Raw genomic sequence first — 12,128 nt, forward strand, 5'->3', positions numbered from 1 at the left:
TTTGCACAGCTTTTGCCTATTAAAGACTATGGTCTTAAACTTTTGATAAGCTGAAAAAATCATGTTTGAGTGTAAATGCAGTTTTCAGAAAATTCTCCGCTCAAAAGTTCTCGTCTCTTACACTGATTTTTTTCCTTTAACATCTACTTAGAACCTTCTTCAGATCCAATAGTGCAAAATGCAAATTCTTGCAATTTTTGACTGGTCTTAAGATTTTGATGTGTATTTCAGTTTCCAATGGTATACTGCTTAAGTTCATTGTGACAAAACTATAATATTTTCAGCAACTTTTATATTTACTTAAAAAAAAGTCAGGTGGTCATCCAATATTTTTTATATAATAAACCCACTCTTACCATGTGAAAAACATTTATGCAGCATTTATTCATTTAATTAAAAAATATCTTCAGCTGAAAGAAACTATTCATCCACTTACCTGATTTTATGTAATAGCTGGATGTGATTTTGAACTGTGCGACTATGAACGCACCATGTTTTTTGTCTTTTGATACATATTATTTATGCTTAAAAAGGCATCTCTTTTAAGTTCTTAACAATAATGTTCCCTAAAGTCAGAATTCCAGTTGGGAAAGTTAGTGATCACAGAGCAGACCTGAGTTTAGAATCCAATATTTGTGCGTGGAGTAAAAAAAACAAAAAAAAAACATAGTAAAAGTTGCACATTTAAACTTTTTATTGGCACAACAGACAGTTATCATAGTGGCACAAACAATCTCAGTGCTTCAATGTCTACATGGAAAAAATATATTTTCACTGACTTGTACTGCTAATAACGGTTAGCTCATCCACAATTAGCAAATTGCATTGCAAAATGTTACGCTGTATCCATTCTTGCATCAAAATAACAGTAAATAAATGTCACAGACATATGTTATGATTTCAACACGAGTTGAAAACACTTTTCTCCCAGTGAAAAAGTTTTCAGACGAACTTATACATAAGAAATGGGTGAAAGATTAAATCAATCCATGCTCCAGTAATGCCTTCTTCCTATCTGTTCATCTCTCCCTCTCTTGACTTCCTCGTGTAGAAATCTAAAGCTGTGAAATCACTCATCATTTACCCAGCAGGAACCACATGCAAGGGACTAGCACTAATATCGGGCTTGCAATTTTACACAGGCATGGACCCGCACACCTGCATTACACGTATCAATTCGCATCACTTCATAACTGTTAAGGCACTTGCGGGTTTCCGTGGTGACCTCTGGTTGTGAATGCAGCGAAGTCGCCTGAACGAGCAGAAGTAACTCAGACAGCACCCTGGCACAAACGGAGCACCACCCTGCAGCAGCAGCAGCTCAGACGGGGCCTGCTGGAAGTGAGGTTTTGAAGTGGGGCAACTACCAGAATAAGAGGATTACAGTGTTTAAGGCACATAAGATGAAGGGGAGTTTGCACAGATACCATAGCAACAACCAAGGACATGCATTTGAATTTACTCAGCAACACACTTGTCAAAGAAGGGATGGGAGAAAAAAAAAGGGGCTAAGGTTGTCTTTGTTTTTTGTTCATCAGCAGTCAAGTTTAACAGGATTATGTGGATTCTAATGCCGACTGAGCTTCAATTATTCTACAAACGACGCGCCGGGAGTCCTTGCAGTAATTACCTACATCCGTGTTTGCAAAAATCTACTGCAGTAGATGTCGGTCAGTGGCTGAGAAAAAAAATAAAAAACCTTCATAACCACTGCAGCGCTGCCCCCTGTGCTGCAAAGCTCTGCAGCAGCAGGAATTGATTTAATCACAATCACAAAAATTGAACAGTACATGAAGCACAGAACTTCGTATACGAGACGTCAATATAAAAACAGAGATCGCTCATGGACAGAAGATGGGCTCCGATTCTATATTACGCTCTTAAAAAACTCAATGGGTACGCTTCATTATCGTGGTCTGGGAACTTCTTGCCAAGAACATTTTGCAGTAGGAGGCAGGAAAAGCAGCCGGCGTCCACCGTCGCCCTGTCCCAGCTGGGCAGAGCTCCTGGCTTTCAGAGTCCACAGAAGACCTCTGCAGCGCAAGCCCTGCACATCAAAAACCGTCCCACACATAAAGCCTGGCATTGATGAATGAGCTGGCACCTCCTTCAGCACATTCATGTTGTGACAGTGTCCCTTTATTCCCACTGCCAGCTCTTAGGTAGGGGAGAAAAACATCTTCCTGTCTTCATTTGACAGGCCTCTTCATGAGGCCGTCTCACATGACCCCCTCCATAAATTAGGTGCTTGACCACAATTCGGAAGGAAGCGTTAATCATGCACGTTAGATTTTGATATTCGGTCATATTTGATGTGGGCTTTTTAAGGTTTTTTGCCAGGATCTTGGTTTGTCTGAGTTCTTTTGGGGTTTGTTTGTTTCTGTGTTACTTACGTTCTTATTTTTATTAGATCAGTGTTTCTTCTTTTTTTTTACTTTAGCTCAGCTTAGTGATTCTAGTTTATGTTTTTGTCTTGTGTCTAGTTATTCTTTCTTCCTCTAGTTTAATTATGATTCTTAAGTCTAGCTATTCCTTAATGTTAGATTTATTTCACTGTAGCTCCCCTGGTGTGACTCCATGACACCTTCAATTTGGCTCGTGTGGATTTGATTAAGAACTTTTGTCATTTCTGTACAGTAAAATTACTGACCTATAAATTCAATAAACAGGTGTATATAAAAATATCATCCATTTTTCTGTCCCATTTTTGTATGGCATTAAGAGGAGGACCAGTACTTGTGTTTTTCCATTTAGAGCGCTGGTTTACACAGTAAATGCCATGTGGGTGAAATTTAGCAGATGAAATTTAGCAAATGTCACGTTCTCCTGAATGCAGCACGGAGCTGCGTCACAAGAAGCTGACAGAAACACTGAAGAGTAGAAGAATTCAGATTGATACAGCTGCACTTGTATCCATGTTTAATGTGGCAGAGCACAGTTTTTGACGAGTAGTTCAAACTGGTGTTATACAAATCACTGGTTTTTCCTTTTGTTTGGATGTTTTTTTTGTTTGTTTTATTTTTTATTTTTGCAAGACTTAGCAACTATGATACAAGAAACAAAATGGCTGCTGTTATAATCAAAATTTGAATTGAAATTTTTCGCCATTCTGATTGGCTGCTGTTGGGTCGCCCAAATTTAAGTTGAATGATTGTCGTATTTGTCTTACACCTGTAAAACCTTCTGTTCACGTAGCTCTTTCTGTCCTGTGGGAAACTAATAATTCAGAGATGTGCAAAAATGACGATAAAATAATTTTTATCAAATGCAGCCTATACCTTATTTAATGTGGCAGGGAGGTATGGAACCTGAATACTGGATCGATAGGGGGCGCACTGGCCCAAAAATGGTTGACAACCACAGTTCTACACAACGGCTGCAATCCTATGAGGCAGTTTCATATGTTGACCAGGTTTGTTTGCATAAAGATCAAGAAAGTCTGACACCAAATAAAGGATTTCCATTGGAGTCTTGAGGAGACACATCGGGCTTGGTGAGAACAGAGCTGTCCACTTGCATCAACATCATCCAAAAATAATGACTAAAAACAGACATAAACTAAGTCTGTGCTGACAGACAGATTCTTTTTTTATATGAAGCACTTTATGCAAAGTTAAACTAAATGGCTGTACGCCTGTCATAACCAAAATTAAAATTAAACCAAGGATTTCTTTGAATGCTCTCCTCATAGCTCATTAAACTAAGAAAACAGTCAAAACATTGAGAAAGCCTGATCTCATTAATCCCTTATAGTCAAATTTATTAGGCTATTTGCTATGATTTTCTCACCTATAGCCTCTGAAATGACTGATGCTCTCTGCCACCTTTCTCGCCCAAATTGCGCCTCCTGTGAATGTCCGGGAAAAATGAATGGCGCAGCAGGAGAGCAAACATCAATGAAGCGAAGAGAAAGATCTTCAGTTTCTCTAATTAGGTTCGACATCCTGAATCCAAACACATTCACACCTAGAGGGAATTTTTATTTATTTTTTTATTTTTTTACTTTTTACATTTTATTCCAGTCAGTAAATGCTTGGACGCCTGCATCTCGGCATCATTATAAAATACGTGATTTAATTGTAAATATTTCCTGCTCTTTGAGGCACAGTATTTTTATCCCGTTAACAGATTTCGTGTCTTCTTTTCATCTTTGCTCATTTAGAAAGCTGAAGTAAACAGGCTGTTGAGATTTCCATCTTTGCTTTACCTGTGGCTTCAGATGAGTCATCCCTGTCAGCATCACATATCATCTGAGGGATTTCATTATCTTAAAAAGCGCCAATGCAGATGAATGGTTTCACTAATAATGCCGTTTTTGTTTTGCATTTTTATTTAATTCAGCAGGAGACCTTATTGTTTCCCGATGCGACAAGGTCTATTTTGGGAGCACTTCAGTTTCCTCAACCTTTTCGTTGAGTATCAGGGAAGTCAACACAAGACGGTGACAGCCAATAAATGTGACATAAACTTCCACATATGGAAAAAACAATCAACTATAAGTTTCTGCTTGTTGAAAGCAATAGTTTGTCAATTTTAAAGCTTTCCCAGTGTTTCACTTTTGTTGGAATCTTGGAACAACGTTAGCTTAATGTACCACAAATCTGGAACAAACTTCCATAAAATAGCAAAACAGCTGAAACACTGAGTTCTTTTAAATCAAGAATAAAAACCCACCTGTCTAGAGTCGCCTTTGAAGCATAATAAATGGAACATTGACCATTATATTTGATCTGTAATGATGATTTTATTATGTTGCTGATAACATGTACACTGTAAAAAAAAACAAGAAAAAGAGCTATAATTTACAGAAAAATACCGGCAGCTGTGGTTGCCTTCTGGTAACAGAGATCTTAGTATCTCTAAACAGACACTGCCTGCTCTACAGATGATGGAAGAGATTTCAAAACAAAAGGCAGACTTGACATTAAAACCTAGAGCATGAAGCAGGTCTTTAAAATCAAGTCGAATAAATCGAGAGGAAGAACAAATGTGGATTCCTTAAAAAATGAGAGAAACACAAACAGCAAATACCTCATGTTACCCTTCTTGATGGGGTTAGAAGGCATGGACCTCTGGAGATTGACTAGAGAAATCTCACTGCCTGTGCCACAGAGAAATATAAAAATATTCTTCTCTCCCAGTGAATTTTCTGTTTTTCTCTTCGAAACAATTACCGATTAAACCAGACAAATTGCACGTACCAGCCAGACGCTTTATGCAACCCCCCTACCCACCTCGACAGCGGAAAACCATTTGATGATGTGCCAACTTCATTTCACACTTTGAAGCTTCAGTGCAGAAATCCAATAGAAACAAAGCCACAAATTATCAGCAAGTAAGGTAGCAGCCACTTCAAGGAACTGAGGACTTCTTCAACTTTTGCATTAAAAAGAAACCAAAAATTAGGAAACCGAAAGATACAAAAGAGAGAGTTGTTGCTGGGAATCAGAAGAAACTGTCGGTGAAAGATGACAGGCTTGGTGCAGCGTCCTGTTAAAGACTTGCTCTAGGATCGTTACATCAGCCAACCAGAGGAGGACATAGAATAACGGTAAAGAAGAGCAGTGATGCAAAGAAGCATGTCCCAGGCACTGATTAAAAATAACCAGCACAAGACAACATCATTGGGTTTTTTCAGGCACAATAGGTCATTTACTCATGAAATTACACAATCTGCACAAGTAGCTCAAAATGAATGGAACTTTTGTTTGACCTTTGAGGCAAAATACCTCAGAGTAAAATGCTGGATCAGGATGACCAACATCGTTTCTGTAGGGAATCTTTACTTCACAATCTAACCTGATGGCCACTCAGAAGGCTATGAAGTGATCATAAATAGATTTTTTATGGAACATGATGCTAAATGACATTTGTTTTGACATTTTTTTTTTATTGTCTTTCTTCTCTTCATATGGTGCATCAGTGTGCACCCTGAGCTGATCTGTGCTCCACTGTTTACAGTGCTCTGGGCAGCTCCAGCGATTACAATTAAGCGGCTCTTATCCCTGGACATAATCAAGGCACACCAGAACGTAGCGGGCGGGGCTAATCCGTCAGTGACACAGAGACCCAAAGCTGCGGAGTGGAGCAGGGAGGTAAACTACAGCATATATGGAGAGCTAACAGTCGACAGACAACTATTTTCTGTTTACCGAAATCTCATTTGGAAGCAAACTAAAGAAAAAAAAATCCAATTACAACTCAGTCAAAGAGAATATTCAGTTAGCATGTGTTTGCGAATCTTACTTTTTAAATTTTTTTATTTAACTGAGATTTAAAGCTTTTTTCAATCCACCAAGGAAGGGGGTGAGGAGGTTGGGCGAGGTTTGGGAATAGTCAGGAGAGGAATTCAATCAGCGCTATCTGTTAATGCAGAGCCCTGACAAGGGGGGCGGCGTAAGAAAAGGGGAGTGGATTATCAGCGACTCAGCATGTTACAAAGCTCAGGCCGCTTGATGCTCTAATAACAACACAGACGGAGGTCCCAACAACTGGCCAGGGAGAATGATGCTGAGAAAATCTGATTTAAAACCAATTTTGAAACAAGCGTCACTATGTGTGCGTGCGTGTGTGTGACAGTAAGGGGACTGTCCGCTCTGACCCTGCAATTTAAGGACACAACCACTCACTGAGCAAAAAAAACAAAACAAATTTAATTAATAAAAAAAAAATTAATCCCGCTGAGAATGAGACTCACAATAGCAGCATCTGAGCATAGCCTAATAGTAACGCCACTGGTACGAGTTGGAATTAAGGAGGAACTCTCATGCAGTTCTGAGGTTAACATCGGTTTAATTTCACTTTCAATTTGTGGATTTTTGAAAACATTTATTATGGTTCTGATAAAAACAACAACAACAAAAAATCTGCACAGATATTCCACCTGCTTCAGTTCCCCTGTTGGCGCCTGAATCCAACTCAGCCAAAATTCCTGACGTAGGGACGATGTCAGTGCAGTTTTTAGAGGGTCTGAACTCCACTGGAATTAGATGAAACAAATAAAAATGGAATAAATGGACGAGTCAAACGTAGAGTGGATTTTTGAAAATATACATGGCGATGAACACACTAATCAACACCAGTAAATGATACATCTCAGAGAATATTCAATATACAGAACATTCACTGAACTCCGAATCAGAACCGCAGAGCATTCTGGGAGATTTAGGCAGAGGAAAAGCTTTGGCTGCTCAACCTATCACAGCTAGCTAAATAAGGTAGGTGGCATCGGTTAACTCACTCACTCTTTGGTCAGTTTTGTTTACTGAGACTTCATAATTTGCTTTATTTGGTGTTTCTGTTGTTTTGTTTATTTATTTGGATATTTAAAATGTCTTCCAGTTCCATTGTCAAATTCAAATTGAACAATTATTGATCTTTGAGAATGTGTTCTTGTATTATTATGCCCATAGCATTATATCACCTGAAAATGCTCTCAATATCACAATAATATTGATCATCACAGTAAATTCTGGGACAATTTATCATCCACCCAAATTTGTTATCATGAGAGGGCTAACCGGAGCACACCGTAAGAGTTAAAATATTTAACTTTTTCCTTTAATCATTGCTCCTGCCAAAGATTCTTACAACTGGGATCATCATCAGCACCAAACTTACTTCACTTCCTGTTCTTGTGACTAAAGTCATAATTCTGAACCAGAAAAAGATTCACCGAAATAAAAGTAACGCATTTTAGTTCACACTTTGTTTTACTGGTTCAAATAAACTTTAAAAAAAAAAAAAGCAAGGCTCTCTAAATCTCCACAATTGTTGGATTTTCACTAATTATTTTTTTGCTTATTCACAGAGAACAACAAGAAATCCGTTCTTTAGGTCCTACAAATGCATTTTAACCCAGCAGGCGCCTTTTTGTGCACACACCATTAAAACGAAAGCACACCAATCCAATCCAGTTCTTAATTAAACCAATAAAACAGTTAGCTGAGCAAATGAATGAAGATAAAAACTTGACTTGAACAAGAGGGGGAAAATAATTTAATGGACACCTGAACAAAGTTTTGCCGTCGCATTGCCTTGACTATCTAGACAAAGACGTGAGCTGTGGGGTTCGCAAAACCGGTGAGGCCGTGCAGGTGCCAAGTCAACGGAGCAGAGTCAGGATGGGTGGGCTTCGGGGCTGGAGAGAGGGGAGAGCGTGGAGTTTGGAGGTGAATGTTAATCACTTCTGGAGCAGAAGGCAGAGCGCTGCAGGTGCTTCCTCTACAAAGAACCATTGACTGGACTGGCTTTACCCCAAACCGCTTGCTAGTGCACGCCGGAACGCACAGGAACGCACTTCCCATGCACAATCCATCACAGCCAAGGAACCTCTGAATCACAGCCACTTCAGCTTTCACACACACATATCTGTCATAAATGTAACCTGTCAGAAAATATATTCGCTTTTTGTACTGTTAGATTTTTTTTGTTTGTTTGTTTGTTTGTTTGTTTGTTTGTTTGTTTGTTTGTTTAAACATAACGACGATTATGTAGATTTGACTTTTTTGACCTTTATATCATGTTATAATGTTATTCTTTCAACAAAACCATCCATGGACTGTTGCCTTGATTATTACATGGCAACAGTCCAGGGATGCTTGAGAAATCCTTTAATCTCCCTTGGCAACCATTCAGCTGGGTGAGCCTAGCTCTGCCTTCGAGGACGAAGCTCCACCTCTGAGCTGTAGTTTCCAAGCTTTCACCTTGCAGAGCTGCTCACCCCCACATCCTCCTCCTCAGCTCCTTCAGACTAGCCAGGACCAATTAGCAAACACATGGTGGATCTACACATCAGCTGAGCTCATTACAGGAGCTACTTCGCAGTGAAAAGCTGATGTAAACATTATTAAATGGTTAATAGAGGAGCCATGTTTTGATGACTTCCTGAAGGCGGAGCTTCAGAAAGAGCAGAAGTTTCTTAAAGAGACAGATGCCCAATTTTAAGGCTTTAAATTGTAATGTCACTTTTTTTTTTACAGTCATGCTTGATATTCACATCATTTTTATAGCAACTGAAGTTAGCATAGTTACTCGACAGTGCACCATGTGCCTGGAAAATACATAATACTGTCCCTTTAATAAATGGTCTGTGTGAATGAGAGGACAAATTTAAAAGTACCTTTCTTCAGTCTCAATACACAGATACTCAACTCATAAATGCTGCAGTCTTTAAGAAGAGTAAAGACAACAGAATAAATACATGGCACTGCAGTTGCTTCTAAAACATGATTCACATTTGGATATGAAATGCTACACTAACCATGCAACCACACTGAGATGGGTGCAGGGCTAATACAATTAAGAGAACATTTTATCTGTCTGCAGAACATAACTTGAAACATATCTACATTGAGATACACATGGTGGTATTAGGTAATTTCTTTTCTATTGATTACATTTATGAGATACACTGTAGGTCTTCTATAGCTCTAACCCACACACCAAAGTGTTATGCATTGCATTTCTCCTGAGGACTCCGTGTGTGTATAGTAGAAATACCCCAATGATTTTTTGATGTGATATTTACAATACAAGTCTCTCAGTTAGCTTAGACTGAGTTCGGACTAGTTCTCCCTTTTATTGGTAAATCAAATTTTGAAAATTATGCATTTTCATATTTTCTCTTTTGTTTTTTTTTTTAAACAACTAACACAGTGTAGGTTAGTGTAGTTGTTTTGAGTTTAATACGAAATGAGATAAATATATATTTTTGCTCTGATGCGTACCTGGGAAGATGCAATTCCTTGATTTTCTGTTGGATTAAAAGCTACTACTTCTATCAAAGAACCTGCAGAGCATTTAAAAAAATCTTTTTGAATAGACAAAAAATTGAATGGGTGAAAGCAAAATTGGTGGGTCAAAGTTCTAAGAAACTGAATTGGTTATCGGCAATATAGAGCCCGACTGGCACATCTACATTTAGCATTTCATAGTAGAAAAGGAAAAAAGGAAGGAAAGAGAAGTCTGATGTAATAAACAAAATGAAAAGGTCTTCATCCCAGCTAGCTAACCTGCACTGAACACTGACTGGAAAAAGGAAGGTATTCATCACATTGTGTATATGTGTAAGAGCCAGCAAGTATTATGTATATATTTTAAAGTTAGTATTCATGTTTAATCCTCCTCTTTACCAGAGCTTTGCTCACTTTTCAACAGTTATTGATTCTGGTCGTGTTCAGAAACTGATCTGAAAATATTTTATGCTGAGAACAATTTTCTCTCTGACTGCAAATGAGCACAAAATGCATCCTGTTAAAATTTCACTGTGCCAACATGTAATTTCATTTCAAGAGGCCGACTGATAAATAAAGATCACTGCTTACTAAGGACTGAGCCTATAGATACTGGGTAATAACCTCCAGACTATAACAACAACTAGAGTGAAATGAATAAATGAAAAAAAAAATCTTGGGTTGCCTCTGTTCTAATTTCCTCTAATTTCTCATTTGCCTTCGCAACCTGTTATTAGTATTCCTTAGCTATCTGTACAAAACTTTACAGTTAAAAAAAAAAGTTATATAAATAAAAAACCCACTTTTTGTTGACACTGTCCAGCAAATAGACAAGCAACACAAGTTGCCTTGAATTGTGCACTCAGAGCTTCACAATGTATCACAAAATATTGTGAAATCAGTTAAAAGAACACAATATTAATATCCCGTAGCACTGCTTGCAATTTAATATAGACCACAATGTTCCAGGCATCAGGAATTTATGTTTTACATGCTAACAATATATCAAACCCATTTAATCTTGCTGCTGTGTGTACCCACATCTGACACAGACAATGATGCCCAAGATCCCAAAGTGATGGAAGCAAAAATAAAGATGAGAAAGAGGGGAAATTATGAAATAATACAACAGATATGGGCTTTGCAATTATAATAATAATTTTAAAAAACTGTCAATTGATGATTTTCTAATATTTTTATCAGGATGTATTATTTCAGCAATATTGAAAATGACTGTAGGCAAATGTGTCTTTTAATTTATTGAGTAGCCAATATATATATATATATAAAAGACACTAATATCAACAACACAAAGTAAATATCTCAAATCTCGAGTTTCAAAGTGAATGTCCATGCTAGCAGTAAGTGCCTCCTCCAGCCTCCTGGGGCCTTTAGAGGCTATCGGGTGTGAAAAAGCTGACCAGAGCCAATTAAACTTTAATGAGAACTTTGTCTGAGGAGGTCGTTGCTGATGGTTGTTCTGAAACCTTCCCCCCAATCCAGCGTTTTACTACGTGCTAAAACAAGAACCCCATCCGTCAAACTGTTACATGGCCGCCCCTTCTCCAAATAAGGTGATTACAGGAGGGGGAAACCGGAAGACTCTCCATGGTAACTCCGTCTCTAACAGGAGGAGCAAAACAATGGACTACTAGAAAGATGATTGACAGCTCGTTGCGGCTAGCGCTCGTTCCAATTCACTGCATCCGTTACCAAGACGGGTCCAGGACTACAGCCACGAGCACAAAAATAACAACAATAATAATAAATAGATATATCCGTCAGCCTATTTTGCGCAGCTAACCCCTTATTAACATTAATATCCCCCTCAAGTCTCATTTTAACTAGATAAATGTAAACAAAGCAGATTCTTGCGTCCTATGCCGTCGTAACGTTTCATGAACTAATTCCTCCGTAAGGAAGCGTGCATCTTTCTCAGTGCTATCTGACCGCGTTACTACATGGCTGCTATTTAATTTTTTTTTTTTTTTTTTTGTCACACCCACCTCCTACTGAGCAGCAACGGCACGAGCCAAAAACTTGGCATTACAGCCACAGCACAGACAAGGGGAAGCGGTATTGCAACTGTACCTCAGTTTCTTCTCCTGGTCATCGTTGTCCTCGAAGGCGAAGTGACTCTGCCCCCTGTGAGGGAGCGGATCAGAACCGGAGCCTCAGATGAACGCCGTTATTTTGCATGCAATTAGCTGCTGCAGAGACTACTCTTTTTTTTTTTTTTTTTTTTTTTTTTTTAATTCACAAGCTCCAGAATCTCAGGTCGGACCTGCCAGCTTTGTGTGTCTCTTCGGTCGAGTGCCACATAAGAAAAACTAAAGTAATCCAACTGCTTGCAAAGTTGCATTCAAAGCGGTCATTATTAATAGTGAATTTAGC

The 12,128-nt window shown here is 38.5% G+C and overlaps 1 protein-coding gene across 8 annotated transcripts in view; it reads right to left on the reverse strand.

The window, feature by feature from the left end:
- Positions 1 to 12,091, reverse strand: part of arvcfb (ARVCF delta catenin family member b) — a 239,483-nt gene extending 227,392 nt beyond the window's left edge. For all 8 annotated transcript variants that reach the window (XM_081610482.1, XM_081610476.1, XM_081610479.1 and 5 more), the window contains exon 1: positions 11,826 to 12,091. The gene's annotated coding sequence lies outside the window, so the exon portion shown is untranslated. The remainder of the gene's footprint in view (positions 1 to 11,825) is intronic.
- Between the last annotated feature and the right edge of the window lie 37 nt (positions 12,092 to 12,128).

The sequence above is a fragment of the Poecilia reticulata genome, chromosome 9 (assembly GCF_904066995.2).
Source record: "Poecilia reticulata chromosome 9, P_reticulata-male-v2, whole genome shotgun sequence".
Classification (NCBI taxonomy): Eukaryota; Metazoa; Chordata; class Actinopteri; order Cyprinodontiformes; family Poeciliidae; genus Poecilia; species Poecilia reticulata.